Source organism: Hylobates moloch, unplaced genomic scaffold (genome assembly GCF_009828535.3).
Source record: "Hylobates moloch isolate HMO894 unplaced genomic scaffold, HMol_V3 SCAFFOLD_15, whole genome shotgun sequence".
NCBI lineage: Eukaryota > Metazoa > Chordata > Mammalia > Primates > Hylobatidae > Hylobates > Hylobates moloch.
In genome coordinates this window covers 44,234,071-44,250,180 of record NW_026652290.1, presented here as the reverse complement: position 1 = coordinate 44,250,180, position 16,110 = coordinate 44,234,071, and positions in this window count along the sequence as shown.

The following is a 16,110-nucleotide window of genomic DNA, read 5'->3' as shown; positions in this document are numbered from 1 at the left end:
TGAGTTGCCTCTGGTTCTGTATGGAATGGGATGGAAGAGCAACATTCATATCTTATCCTGGAGATGAGGGGGATGTCAGCAGGTCCTTCCCAGCTGAGGGAGCAAGAAAACAAGGTTAAGAGAGGTGCAGGAAACCTGAACACACAGTTGAGTTACGACCCAGAGCCCTCACTCTAGAGGAACTCAAGTCTTGAGCCAGTAGCACTCCCATTCCTTCTCCTCTGGGCCCCTAGGATGGCTCATAGCCTTGGGCCATCTTCCAGCCAGCCCGTAGGCTTTCCTCAGCGTTGACTTCCTCCACCAACTGAACAGTTGCTGTGTCACTGAGAACCTTTGTCCTGTTGGTTTTCTTCGTAAGGACTCCATGTTAGCTGAAGCTTTTGCACACAAGACAAGCACACTTATTGAGCATCATTTTCCTAATATTAATTGAATTATGCACAAACAGGCAATCAGAAGTTTGGTTGACACAAATGTGATGCTAGCAGAAAGAGGGCTAGCTGGAGCACAGGGCCCTAGCGCTTGGGTCCTGCCCCACAGGGATGATTTCAGGGACTGAGACCAAAAGAACTCTTCAAATGTCTTCTTGGAAGGCCTTTTACACAGAGGCATGCAGTCTCATTCAGTGCCAAGGTAGAAGCAGAAATGCAGAGGATGGAGCAGGCAGAAGCTGAGAGTAAACCAAGAGGAAGCCAAAAGGCAGAGAGGAAAGTAGAGGGAGAATGCGTGAGTCAGTGAAACAGCAGAAGCAGCAGAGACGGAGAAGCCAACTGAGGGGCTGAGGCACCAGGGAGGCAGTTTCTGTGGGACAGTGGGAGTGTCCACTACTGGTGGGAAGGACGGATGGACTGGAATTCAGCCATGAGGCTGCAGGGCCTTCTTGCTTGGATTCCTGCTCATCTGGACTTACCATCATATAACACTGTGGACAGGGCAGAGCAGAGGGTTCAGGGAGTTAAGGAGGAGTGTCAACTCCTCAAAACAGGACTCAATTTTTGTGAAGGACTGTGAGGACTTAACAATATCACATATGTGAATTCAAATGCAAACAAACATTCTAGAATAAAAGACATACACATGCTTTTCAGATTATCCATGGTTTATGTTATGGGCTCCTTTATTCCTTCTCCTGTCACTCTGAGTTGAAGAAAGTAGTAGGTAATTATACTTGTTTTCGTTTAAGACAAGTGGGCATGGATGGAAGGTGCAGAAAAAACAAACTTCCAGATCTCATTAAGGCAGCCACAGATCCAGTAAGGATAAATGCATGACTGACTTTTCCATACAGATTCTAAAACCATCATGTAGAGGACAAAAATGATTTGCTTCTAATAATCACGATTCTAATTTTTCTGTTGCATTTATTTTACCAAAAGCCAAATGACCAAAATCACACAGATAAATCCTCTTTAATTTCAGTACTCACTGGTACCACCTGTGTGATATTATTTTTTAATCATTTTTCTAATTTTCTCACCTGAATCCTATCTCACTGGCCACATTTATGTTGCCATTCAGCAATAACAAAGAAGGTGATATTCAGAAGTATTGAAGAGTTGGACTCTGAAACTTCCAGCAAGATGTGAATTTGCCATCATGGGCTTGTGATGAAAAAATACATAAAAGTTGCTCCCAGCTAATGGAAAAATAAATTGGAATTGTATTGGGAAAGTACCCAAAAGAACTGTCCTTAAATGAGAATTGGGTTTTTATTAGAAAAATCTGATAAGAGTAAAAAAAAAAACATTAGCTCACCCATCATCTAATGGTCTTCATGTGTTACTGTTTCATCACCCTCATATAAAAGGACGTTCCACTCGAGTATCTCTCAAATGTTTTCATAATTATGAAAGTATCTTCTGTCCAGCAACCTGAAATAATTCCTCATTTCAAATGAAAGCTTCAGTCTTGCAATGAAAGTACATATGCCAATTTCTTCATCTTCCAAGCACTAAAGGAAAAGCCATCACCTTGGCCTCTGCAGAGAAGAACAAATATTTGGGAAGCTTTTTCCTCATAGATTTTAGTACTTGCCACAGTCACTATTTGATTATACATCATATTCCTTTCCTGTTAAATATTTTCTGTGTGCTTTCCTTGTGCTGGGCACCAGGCACTGTGTGGTGCCCACAGCTGAACACGGTTCTTCATTGTGTCTGGGATGAACGGTAAGGGCAGGTAGATACGCAAGAAATGAAGTTTATATGCAGATTTTTCTAATAAAAACAGAAAGGCGGCCGGGCGCAGTGGCTCACGCCTGTAATCCCAGCACTTTGGGAGGCCGAGGCAGGTGGATCACGAGGTCAGGGGATCGAGACCATCCTGGCTAACACGGTGAAACCCCGTCTCTACTAAAAATACAAAAAAAATTAGCTGGGCGAGGTGGCGGGCGCCTGTAGTCCCAGCTACTAGGGAGGCTGAGGCAGGAGAATGGCGTGAACCCGGGAGGCGGAGCTTGCAGTGAGCAGAGATCGCACCACTGCACTCCAGCCTGGGGGACAGAGTGAGACTCTGTCTCAAAAACGAAAAAAAGAAAAGAAAAGAAAAGAAAAAAAAAATGGCAGAAAGGCTGAGATTGGGCTCAGTTTGTTTTGTTTTTTTGATGGAGGAGGTGGGAAGCACAAGCGCAAGCATAGAAAGTGTGGACTGCCTTTAATGGATGCGGTGGTGGCAGGGGGCATTTGTGAGCATGACTTGGTCAGAGCTGGGTCAGGAGATCTTCCTGGTGCCAGCCCGAACAGTGGGCAGGGGAGGAAGGGTGGGTCCTCCAAGCAAGAGCGAATCAGCCCTGACTTGGGGCTGCTGAGAGGATGGTGAGAGGCAGAGGGCACCGGAGGCACTGAGGTTGGGAGCGCAGGTAGGGCTGATCGTAGATTCCAAGCCAAAGCAGGGACTGAGGCGAAGGTGCTTGGGAGGAAGGCTGCCTCAGTGCTGGCTCTGCCGAATCTGTGTTGCTGAGAGTCATGTGGATGCTGCCCTTTGGCAGGAGTGGGCAATGAGCACCAGAACTTGAGAGAATCAGAGGACACCAGCAAGATGGAGAGAGATGATGGCTGAGTAGAAGCCATGGAGTTTACCAACTCGGCCACTGGTCACTTTCCTGAGAGTCATTTCAGTGGAACAGTATTGGCTAAAGGCCTCATGGCCATTAGTCAAGGTTGAATGTGTGGGGATGGGCTTGGGCTATGCATTTGCAGGGAGAACTAAGGCTTTCTGGTTTGGTTTTTAAGAAACATGGGGGCTGGGCACAGTGGCTCATGCCTGTAAGCCCAGCACTTTGGGAACCTGAGGCAGGAGGATCTCTTGAGCCCAAGAGTTCCAGACCAGTTTGGGCCATATAGGGAGACCCCCAACTTTACAAAAAAAGAAAAATATTAGCTGGGCATGGTGGCATATGCCTGTGGTTCCAGCTACTTGGGAAGCTGAGGTGGAGGACTGCTTGAGCCCAGGTGGTAGAGGCTGCAGTGAGCTGTGATTGTGCCACTGCATTCCAACTCCAGCCTGGATGACAGAGCAATACTTTGCCTAAAAAAAAAAAAAAAAAGAAGAAAAGAAAAAGGGGTTTAATGGATAAATCGTAAATCATGGTCTTTCCCATAACTGGCTGCATCCCACTGAGCATCCCTTTGTCTTGGCCAGCTTCGTATTCCTAACGACTCTTGACACCGCTGCTATTTTTCTATAATTATAGATAAGAATGAAATAATGGTAAAAGCAGCTAGTATTCCCAAAGCGTGTATACTCTACCAGGCGTCACACTAAGAATATTTGTACATATTAAGTAATTTAATCTTCCCTACAGCCCTGAGAAGTTGGGACTCTCATTTTGCCTGTTTTACAGGTGAGGAAAATGAGGCAAGAGAAATTAAATAACTTACCGAAGTTCACACAACTAGGAAGTAGCTGAGCTGGGAGTCAGCCCAGGAAATGTGCTGAAGTCTGTGCTCTTAATTAAGATGTTGGCCACCCTCCAACCACTGCAAAGGTAGAAAGGAAGGCAGGGCATGGTGGCTCACATCTGTAACCCCAGCCCTTTGGGAGGCCTAGGAAGGCAGATTGCTTGAACCCAGGGGTTCAAGATCAGCCTGGGCAACGTAGTGAGACCCTGCCCCTACAAAAAAATTAAAAAATTAGTCAGGCATGGTGGCATGAGCCTGTGGTCTCAGCTACTTGGGAGGTTGAGGTGGGAGGATTGCTTGAGCCTAGGAGGTCAAAGCTGCAGTGAGCCATGATCACGCCACTGCTCTCCACCCTGGGCAACAGAGCAAGACCCTGTCTCAAAGTATAAAAGGAGTTCTAGGAATTTTACAGAAACTAAACAAAATTGTAGAAAGCTTTCAATATTAATTTTTTAACAAGCCAGCTCCTTTTGGAGAGTTCCATGGACTAAATTCAGCATCAGAGCTGAAAAATCTACCAGCACCATAAGCCTACAATTGAGGACTCAGACACAGGAGGGACCTTGAAGCATCTACAGTCAAGTGCCTTCTTTCACATAAAAAGAAACCACCATCCAGGCCAGCAGAGTGGCCTGGCCAAGGTCAGTCGTGGCTAAGAGCCAGCAGAGACTGGAACTCAATGTCCCAAGTTTTTCCACTGCACCCAAAGGGGCTGGAGGTGGAGGAGACAGGGAGAAGGGCGCAGTGAGGGAGGAAGGAAGCAGCTGAGGTGAGGCTGCGCCTAGAGCCCAGTCCAGGGTGTGGGCTGCGTGGCATGGGCCTGCCCACAGGCTGCAGCCCATCTCAGGCCTCTACTGAGAGGTGGCTCGGAATTTGCATGTTACCTTTCAGCCATTTCACATGACTCATTTCCTTTTTCTCTCCTCCTGTGTCTTACACTGTCTATGCCCAGAACAAAGTGTTGATGAAGCCTGACCCATTAGTGCTTAATTAATGTTTTAAAATTAACTAATGTGTCTGTACATGAGCTAGTGATCAAAGGAGAAATGGAGAGGAAAAATAATTCCCCGGATCTCGCCTTGATCTGCCAGGGAAGCGGGAAAATAGCTTCAGTAGAATCTTCTTGAATCTTGCAGAAGAAAAAGACACTGTCTGTAGCAGTAACTTGAACTGTGCAATGTTCGTACTGATCCTTTTTAAGATTTGTCCACTTCAACATTGAAGCTCCCAGCATATAAGTTGCAGTTGGTAACTTTCACCTTTTAATGGCATTTCATCTTGTTGTCAACAGGGATGCAGTAATGTGAAAACACTGAACGTGTGTCTCTTGCAAAAACAACTTTCCAAACACAAAAACTTACTGTGCAAACATGGCTTCTCCCTAAATGGCCCTACACATAGGCCAAGAAACAAAAAGCACATTTTGCAAAATAACCACCTCTCCCAAAACTGTTACTGCTTTTTGGGTGGTGCTAAAACTTGTAAGCAGGAGAAGGAGAAGTTTTTACTATCCAAGGATCATCTTTTGCATTTGCCTTAAGTTAAATGACTTAAAGGGGATACAAACACATTTACTTTCCGCATCAAAAATATGCCTAGTTTTTGGCTTGAATTTTAGAGTATGCTGTATAGGCAGTTATTTACATGGATTTGATTAGGAACACCAGGGCAACCCCAGGAAAAAAATTAGTTTTCTTGGGGATTCACTGATGTCTGAACCTTAGCATTTCGTTAATGGCTTTTTTACTTCGGTGGAAGGATTTTCCATTTGTTCAAGAGTGAAGGCTCCTGGAAAGGATGTTGCATTTCACCAGGGTTGATAAAGGCCTGTGGTTGCAGACAGGTCATCAAGACAAGTGAGGAGAGCCAGGGTAAGGACATTGCCAGCTTGGGCACAATGACAAATGACAACCGAGTTTAGCCCCCAGGTCAGGCAGGCAGTAGGGAGTCGTGGAGGTGGGTCACGGATGAACAACTGCCACACAGCTTCGGCCAATTTCTCACCTCCTGGATGGAAGCCCAGAGTAGTCGCATCTGCTTCTTTCAGAAGCAATTGAAGTTATGAGCCTAATGTTGATTTTCCCAGTTTTAAAGTAGCTGGGGGACTACACAGAACATATTTTCTGGCCGTATCTAGCGTGTGGGCCTCAGCTTCCAGTCTCTGTGAAACCCCCTCAGTTATTGTTGTCTTTAATGTAACGAATGGATAGGATCTTTTTTTCCCCCTTGGCACAGGGTCTTTCTCCATCACCCAAGCTGTGTGCAGTGGCAAAATCATGGCTCACTGCAGCCTTGACCTCCTGGGCTCAAGTGAGCCTCCCATCTCAGCCTCCCAAGTAGCTGGGACCACAGGCAACCAGGCCCAGCTAATTTTTTATTATGTTTTATAGAGATAGGGTCTCGCTATGTTGCCCAGGCTGGTCTCAAACTCCTGGGCTCAAGTGATCTGCCCACCTCAGCCTCCCAAAGTGCTGGGATTACAGGCATGAGCCACTGCACCTGTCCAGGTAGAATCTTTAGTTCTAGTCTGAATCCTAGACTTTCCATTCAATATCTGTGTTATATATAAGTGAATATATGGTATATACAGTTATGTATCATTTAATGACAGGGACACATTCTGAGAAATGCATCATTAGGTGATTTCATCATTGTGTGAACGTCATAGAGTGTGCTTACACAAACCTAGATGGTAAAGCCTACTATATACCCAGGCTCTATGGTATGGCCCATCGCTCCTGGGCCATACTGAATACTGTAAGCAGTTGTAGCATAATGTTAAGTATTTGTGTATCTAAACATATCTAAATGTAGAAAAAGTACAGGAAAATTACAGTATAAAGGATATAAAATGGATAGGGCACTTAACAAAAATGTACGCTTGTATAGGGAAGGCCTGGAAGCTGCTCTGGGTGAGTCAGTGAGTGAGTGGTGAGTGAATGTGAAGGCCTAGGACATTATTGTACACTACTGTAGACTTTAAAAACACTATACACTGGCCGGGCATGGTGGCTTACGCTTGTAATCCCAGCACTTTGGGAGGCTAAGGCAAGAGGATCACCTGAGGTCAGGAGTCCGAGACTAGCCTCAGCAACATGGTGAAACCTTGTCTCTACCAAAAATACAAAAAATTAGCTCAGCACAGTGGCACATGCCTGTAGTTCCAGCTACTCAGGAGGCTGAGGCAGGAGACTCTCTTGAGCCTGGAAGAAGGAGGTTGCAGTGAGCCAAGATTGCGCCAGTGCACTCCAGCCTGGGCGACAGAGCAAGACTCCATCTCAAAAAAAAAAAAAAAAAAGCAAAAATACTATACACTTAGGTTACACCAAATTTATAAAAACAAAACATAATTGCTCTATGACATTATGATGGTTATGATGTCATTAGGCAATAGGAATTTTTCAGTTCCATTATAATCTTTTGGGACCACCATTGTATATGTGATCCAACCTTGACTGAAATGTCATTGTGAGGTACATGACTGTACTTTATGAATATATGTGTTGTATATTAATGTTATACATTATATGCTGTATCAATCAGCTATTAATATTATGGGATTGTAGAAGCCCAGTTTTGCATCTGTAAGACATTTTTATTTCATTTTATGTTTTTGTTTATCCCAACCACAAACTGAATGCATCTATAAAATAAATATGACCTCAACCACCTGCAGGGCTATTGTGTTTGTGGCACAAATTCTTTTCCATTTGGATTGAATGCTCTAGGGGAGCTACCTGAAACCTGGGTCCCTTTAGGTTTGATTATTTTGTGAAAAAGCTTGTTTTTAAAGCCAGAGTAAGGCAGATGGGAATGGGATTGGGAATTGATGAACATAGGGAAATTTTGGAGCAGCCACAGAAGGGAATGCTGGAGATTGGGCCTGTTTCCTTATCTTCAGCTCATGTCTCTGGTTTTCATGACTGTGCGCTTTTGTGCATCTTGTAACGCCCCTCCTTTCCGGAAGTATTCACTCTTTAAGATGGAACAGATGATGAATGGGAAACCGTGCTGGTGGCACGCAGGGGCCAGGGCAGGAAGTGGCCCTGGTCAGCTCGGGTAGGTGGCACCCCCCACTGTGCTTTGCAGCCTCGGGCGAGTGCGGCTGTCCTGCCTCCTGTGGTGTCTGCCTTAGCCCAGACCTGTCCAGACTCCGTAGAGATCGCATCATGCTTGGTTTAACAAAAGCAGTTTGCAGTGTGTAAAACACAATTATAACTTTGTAAAAAGAAAAATAGATGTCTGTAGGAATGAAAAACCTCCTGTGTACCCCGAAACGTGGGTGGGAGGGAGCACAGTTTTTCCCAGAACGTATGAGCTCCCCAGGCTGATGTTCTTCTCAGTTTGGATTTCCCACCCCACTCAGCAGCCTTGAGCTCTGCTGGGTCACTTGTGAAATCCTTTCTGCTCGTGCTATGCTATGCTAAGCCATCCAGTCTTTGGTATTTTAGAAGGAGACAGGAGAAATGAGACTTTGCTGGGCTGTGCCCCACGTAGTTGTGTTTTTTGTTGTTGAGTTTTGTTTTTCGTCTGTCAACCAGGCTGGAGTGCAGTGGTGCCGTCATAGCTCACTGCAGCCTCAAACTCCTGGGCTCAAGCGATCCTCCTGCCTCAGATCTCGGGAAGGTGGGACTACAGGCATGCACCACCACACTTGGCTAATTGTTTTTTATTTTTTGTAGAGATGAGAGGGTCTCCCCATGTTGCTCATGCTAGTCTCAAACTCCTGGGCTCAAGCAATCCTCCCACCTCAGCCTCCCAAAGCACTGGGATTACAGGTGTGAGCCACCTGCCCACTCCTGGTTTTGAGGCTGCTGCCTCTTCCTTGTTTCCTCGGCACTCTATGCTTCCCTCTGGCCCTGCCATGTAGATAGAGCTGGAGGTCAGGTCCTCAGCCCGAGGCCCCCGTGCCCTCTTTCTCCATGAGTGTACTCATCCTGTCTACCCCGGCATGCCTCCACTCCCACCCCTGCCCTCATGCTACCATCCTGAATCACCGCCGCTTGCTGCACCTTTCTTTGATTGTCCCACACTGTTGAGTGTGTAACATAGAACCAGCCCAGAGTGGGCTGTCTCTCAGTAAAAGAGAAGTGGCTTTCCCTTTTGAAACCAAACTCATCATCTTTCTCCAAAATACATCTTCTCCCCCCAACTTCCCCATTCCTTGTACAGCATCCTCTTGCTCACACATGACTGTGGCTCAAATCTCAGACTCAGCCTTTGCTCCCCGCCTCTCTCTCCCGCTACCCCTGTGCACTTCTGACTCAGCTGCCAACTCCCATCTGGCTGCCTGTTGTCAGCAGCCTTGAGTACATGCATCTTGTCTCATTTCTCCTGTCTCCTCATTAGCACTAAGCCTCATGACCTCAGCTGTCTGGTAAGTGTTGTGGAAGCCCTTGCAATCTAGCTTAAACATAGAAAGGGAGTACATCTGGGCACTGTGAGAGACAGAAACCAGGAACTGGAACCAAAAACGGGAGAGCATCCAGGAATAAGATGTTAGACTTTATTGGAGGGAAGGATTGGGAGGTGGGAGAAGGGGGGACACTTGATCTTCTGTAAAGGAAGAGTCCCAAACCCCTCAGCCTGGCACTCAAAGCCTGCCCTGGCTGTGTGGTTTCCTACCTTGCCAACAGCACCTCTTGAACGTTTCTTCTCAAAAACACCATGAACATTCATGCTTATTTTTCCTCATATCATTCAAAAAAGATGATTTTAAATTATAAAGGACCTCATGAAATAAAAATGTCTAAGAAAAGAAATATATCTCATTAAGATGAAGGCCTCCTTTTCAGTAAGACATAAGTGAAATAAAACTTACATCTTGACTTTTTAGAAAATGCTCTGTTATGTAACCTGTAACTAGGTGGTATGGCATAGAAATTTCTCCCACTATATATTGGTGGAGTTTCAAAGATATGAAGGTGCTGTGGTCTGAATGTACCACCAAATTCTGGTGTTGAAATCCTAATCCCCAAAGAGGTGGGGCCTTTGGGAGGTGATTAGATCACAAGGGTGGATCCCTTACCTCTTGCATTATATGAGGACAAACCACAAAACTGAACCAAGTCTGAACCAGGAAGCTGGCCCTCACCAAGCACCGCACCTGCCAGCACCTTGGACTTGCCAGCCTCCAGAACTGTGAGAAATAAATGTTGGTTATAAGCCATCCAGTCTCTGGTATTTTACTATGGCAGTTTTGGCATTTCCATTATGGCAGTCTTTGGTATTGATACAGAAGGACTGGGATCCCGACTAAACCCCACCCTTGAGCCTGGACTGCGGCCCTAAGTGAAAACAGCTGACCCTGTTTTTCCACCCAAATGACGCCTTTTTGGCCTTCCATGCCCCATCCTGTACCCATAAAAAGACTTCAGCTGGCAGAGCAACACAAGCGGCTGAGTGTTGGGGATACAAGCAGCTGAGCACTGGGGATACAAGCTGCTGAGCATCAGGGATTCAAGCGATTGAATGGCGAGCAGAGAAGCAACTGAGCATCAGAGAGCATGGATAGATATGGCTAACTTAAGTCGGTGCAGCTTTGGAGAGGGGCCTGGCTGGAAACAGCCAGCCTTCAGGGAAAGATCACCTTCTTCGGGCACCATCCTCTTTCCAACTCCCCATCCCGCTGAGAGCCACTTCCATTGCCCAATAAAATCCTCCACATACACTGCCTTTCAAGCCATTTGTGAGACCTGATTCTTCCTGGATGCTGGACAAGAACCTGGGTGCGAAGAGGGCAAGGGCTGCCACCCTCCACTGAGCTGGTTGGCACTTGGCTGTCCCAGGATGGCAGAGCTCAAAGAGCATTGGTTGGACACCAATGCAGGGCCTGCAAAGAGCCTGCTCCCACCAGAGAAGAGCGACCGGCCAGTTCCAGTGTTGGTTCACTCTGGTGCCCGCACTTGCTCACTCGCATGCTCCCTCTTGCAAGGGGATTGAGCATGGGGAGGCTGAGTAAATGAGCCACACCCCTATTGCAAGTCCTGAGAGGGGGTCAAGGGAATTATCCCATCTCAGTATTTTATTATAGCAGTCTTTGGTATTTTATTATAGTCAAGTGGATTAACAGAGAAAGGAGGTCTCCAATGGGTATCTGTTGTTTTTTGTTTAATAAGCGTTTTAGTGGCAGAAATAGATAGTTGTGTTGGGGCTCAGAAATCAATATCCCCGAAGATGGTGTTTTGACCTGTTAAACTGGGATCTCTCTGACTCCCCCACCCCTACTGCCTCTCCCATGGAATCTGGAGTTCCTTTATCCACCTACGATCCAGACCCACCAAGGAGAAGAATTATTCTTGTTCCCTCCCTGTTGTCATTGTTTATTGCAGAAAAGAAGACCAAGATGTAAGCACACCTGAGCAGATCCTTTTCCAAGTATCCTGATGTCTCCAAGGGCTGTTCAGATTCCAAAGAGAACTATCTACAAGTTAATCTCTGTTACTGGAGTCATTCATTCTCCGTAGTAATCTGCTCCACAGAATTCCTCTTCTGCTCCCTCCCATAACCTGTTTTACCAGGATCCAAGCCTCCATTCTTTCTGTAACCTCATTGGGAAGCTGGGTCTTCATTTGGAAGACTCCCATGTGTACATGTTAAGTAAATATCTATGCCTTTTCTTCTATTAATCAGTCTGCTTCAGTCAGTGATTTTTAGTGAAACTTTAGGGGGCCAAGGGCCTTGGTCCTCATGTTTGCTTGTCCAATATCAATTCTTCACTCTTCTTTACTAATAGAATCCTGATTTGGGTGGGGGCAAGGGCGCATGACAATGTACCCAACTAAATATATACCTTTCCCAGTCTCTCTTGAAGATGTGGGTGACAATATGATAAAGTTCCTGTCATTGATAATTAAGCAGAAGTTGTGAGGTGAGGCTTTTATCTTGGCCCTTCCTCCTTCCTGTTGTGTGGACAATGGACCTGATGTCTGGGGCTTTGGCAGTGATTTTATGACTATGAGGACAAAGACCTCACCCTCCAGGGATAGTAGAGTTGAGAGCCAGGAGGAGCCTGGGTTGCCAATGCTTTGAGAAGCTGCCACATCAGCCCTGAACTGCCTAACTCCAGATTTCTTGTTATGTAAAATCCCTAATCAGTGGTTCCCAGTTTTCTCACCAGAGAAGCTCTAAAAATTATTGCTGCCTGGATCTCACCTCAAAAGTTTCTTATGTAATTGATATGGGGTGCGGCCTAGACATTTGGTTTTAATATCTTCCAGATGATTCTAGTATAAGTCCCTTTCAGCTAAGAACAGTTTGGCACCATGGGGTGTTAGCTGCTATGTTCTTTGTATTAATCTGCCTTGTCCTCTTCGCTGCATGAATCAATTTCTTGGTTGCCGTCTCTGTTTCACTGTCATTTTCAGGAGACTTCATTTAACTGGTCCTAGGGATTTTAAGTTACCCTTCCCCCGTGTGCCTCCTGATTTCCGTCCAGTTACTTGTGAAACATTGGGGAAAAAAAGCACTGAAGGCTCTGTCTCTAAACTTGCTGATTGAGATTTGGTATTTAACAGCTAAGCGCAATAAGATTAGATAGACGTGATTGTGTTTTGTTGCTGCTATGCCCACTAGGTGTGATTGAGAAGCACTAGGATGGAAATCAGGGGACTTTTCTCCTTGCTGTTTTGTTTCATTGTGCACACTAAACAAACAAACACTTATTTCCTCTCTTGGATTCGGGCAAACTGTCTTTTCCTGTCTAATCCATGTGCCACTATTGCCCAGAACCTGTGTGCTCTGGTCATTCCCATCTTTACTAGTCTGTTCTCATATTGCCAATAAAGACATACCCGAGACTGGGTAATTTATAAAAGGAAGAGATTTAATTGACTCACAGTTCCACATGGCTGAGGAGGTGTCACAATCATGGCAGAAGACGAAAGAGGAGCAAAGTCACATCTTACATGGCTGCAGACAAAGAGAGTGTGTGCAGGGGAACTCCCTTTTATAAAACCATCAGATCTCGTGAGACTTATTCACTATCACAAGAAGAGCATAGGAAAGACCCACTCCATGATTCAGTTACCTCCCACAGATCCCTCCCATGACATGTGGGAATTATGGGAGCTATAATTCAAGATGAGATTTGGGTGGGGACACAGCCAAACTATATCACCATCTACATCCTCTGCATTTCCTTTGCCTTATTTGACATTTCTTTTGTTGGAGTCCGTGTTGTGTATTATCTAAGATTCATGGCTCATCTCATTTTATTATTCAGATAGTCTGAATAAGAGAATCCAATTTTTGGCAAAGATCCCCTCATTAATATAGCTGGCCTTAAAAACTTCTTTTATCCTTTTTAGTGAATGTGGCCAGTGACAATATAATCTCACAAGTTTGGCAATATCACCCGCCTCCTTCATGGGAATCACGGCATCAATCCCAAAAGACTCACCAGTAAGATATATTCTTGAACATTGGGACCAGTTTAAACTAAATGGCCTTAAGAAGAGAAAATTGGTGTTTCTGTGTAATATGTTTGGCCTTGGCATTATTTAGAAAAACAAGAGAAATGGCCTCCTACTGGAACTGTGGCCTTTAATACTATACTTCAGCTCGATTTATTTTGTAAGCAGGAAGGAAAATGGGATGAAATACCATATGTTCAAGTGTTTTACTGCTCAGTCAGAATAAAACCCGGCAGCAGACATGTGCATGTTTGATGAGAGAAAAGGAAGAAAAAGAACCAGACATACTAGGTGATCCCTTGGTACAGCCCCCCCACGTTCAGTGGACATTTTTGGGTGGAGCAGAACCTCCTTCTGTCAGCTCTGAAGGTTCAGATGTGTCGGCCCTTTCTCCCTGCAGTCCACGTGAAAGCTCTATTGAGAACCCTTCATCCACTCCTCCTTACCTGTCTAGTCCCACTCTATACTCACCACTCCTTGAGGAACTTAGCCCTGCAAGTACTACTTAGAGTGTGGCCTCTCATCAACCTCCAAAGGGAAATCTTTGGCCATTTAGACAGGTTGCGAATGGGGAAGAAGTCACTGCAAGAGTACATGTCCTCTTTTCTATATCTGATTTGGCTCTATGTGAAGAGAAGTTTGGTTATTTCTTTAAAGATCCACGAAAATTCATAGATGAGTTTGAGAAATTAACTCTGACCTATAGTTTAACGTTGCAGGATCTGCATGTTTTGTTTTCTCTGTGCTGTACAGTGGAAGAGAAACAACACATTTGGGGGACAACTAGGACCTATACAGTTGAGGTATTGGCTCATAACCCTAACCATAATATATATCAGGCAGGAGGTATAACAGTTCCAGATCAAGATCCAGAATAGAACAATCAAAGGGGCAGTGAGGACTTGGAGAGGAGAGATCATACAGTCATTTGTTTGTTGGAAGGGATGAAGAAATTTGTGAAAAAGTCTGTTAACTATGAAGAGGTTAAAGAAATTTCTCAGGGTAAAGATGAGAATCCAGCTTTGTTTCAAGGGTGTTTATTTGAGGCAATTAGGAAATATACTAACACTGATCCTGCCTCAAGGGAAGGACAGACCCTTTTGGGAGTATGTTTCATAATCCAGTCTACCCGTGATATGTGTAGAAAACTACAAAAATCAACTCTGGGTCCCCAGACTCCTATGGAACAACTTTTGGATGTGGCATTTTTCGTTTTTAATAACAGGGAAAAAGAGAGGAAACGGAAAGAACAAGAAGGACCTCCCGCAAGGTGCAGCTCTTCACTGCAGCCTTAAACTCTCCTCCCACATAGGGTTGCCCTCCTGACTCTTGGTCTGAACAAGGAAAGCAGAAAGATGAAAAGCCCAAAGCTGGGTATCTGCATCTCCGTGCCTTGGACATAAATCAGTGTACACACTATAAGAAAACTGGCCATTGGAAAGGGGACGGCCCAGCACTCCAAAGGGGGCCATCAGCACCCAAATTAATGATGGCCGAAATAGCCAGGCAAGCCCAAGAGTGATGGGGCCTGGGACCTTCCGCCACAACTCCCACTGGACAACTAGCCACATCTCCGAAGGAGCCTCGGGTAACCCTCGACGTGGCAGGTAAGACTGTTAACTTCCTTTTGGACATGGGGGCTGCTTGCTCTGTTTGACCCATTATAATGGGATTCTGTCACCCCAAAACTGTATGGTCACGGGGATAGATGGACAAGCCCATAAATGCCATTTTACCTATCCTTTAACAACTTTGGTTTTCTCACATGCCTTTCTTATCATACCTGAATGCTCCACCCCCTTGTTGGGAAGGGATTGTTAACTGAATTGCAAACAGTGGTATCTTTTAGAAATCAAAAGACAGACTAGGGGTTGTTCTTTCTCCTTTCCTGTGATAAGGGAGGAGAGTCAAAGGGGCTTACCTACTTTACCTGTTGAAGTAACCTCCCAAGTAAATCCTATAGTATGGGTCACTAAAGTTACAGGCAAAATGCTAAACCTTCCGCAAGTTTGCATCCAACTTAAGCCTGGTGTCCCAAACCCCTGGAAGAGACAATGCCCCTTAAAGCCAGAGACATAAAGAGGGATCCAACCACTAATTGCTAAGTTTTTGCAGTTTGGGTTGTTAAGGCCCTGTGAGTCTCCTTGTCATACACCAATCTTGCCAGTTAAAAAGCCAAATGGAGACTACAGATTTGTTCAAGATCTTCAAGCTGTCAATGAGACTGTCATTCCCATACATACTATAGTGCCCAATCCCTACACGCTGTTAGCCCAGGGACCTCTTTTTTTTGCATTCCAGTACACCCTGATTCACAATTCACCTTTACTTTTGAAAAGACTGATACTGATAGTCATTTAGTTTCTTAATTAACTTGGACAGTTCTTCCCCAGGGGTATAGGGACAACCCTCATCTGTTTAAAAATGCACTGACTAGAGAATTAAAAATGGTACAATTAAATGAAAACACTATTATCCAATAGTTGGGTGACTTATTGGTTACGAGCTCAACTAAAATAAACTTGGACAAAAATACCATTCAGTTACTAAACTTTCTGGGAACTAGTAAGTACAGGGTCTCACCACACAGAGTATTTATTCTTAAATACTCAGAATAAGTTCCAACCCCTGACAATAACACCAGAATGAAGGGAAACTATCTTGGACATTCCAAAACCCCAAACTAGAAAACACCTGTGGACTTTCCTAAGGATGGCAGGATTCTGCTCTTTATGGGTACCTGGATTTGGGCATATAGCCAAGCCTTTTGATGAGACTCTGAAAGGAGCAGATGTAGA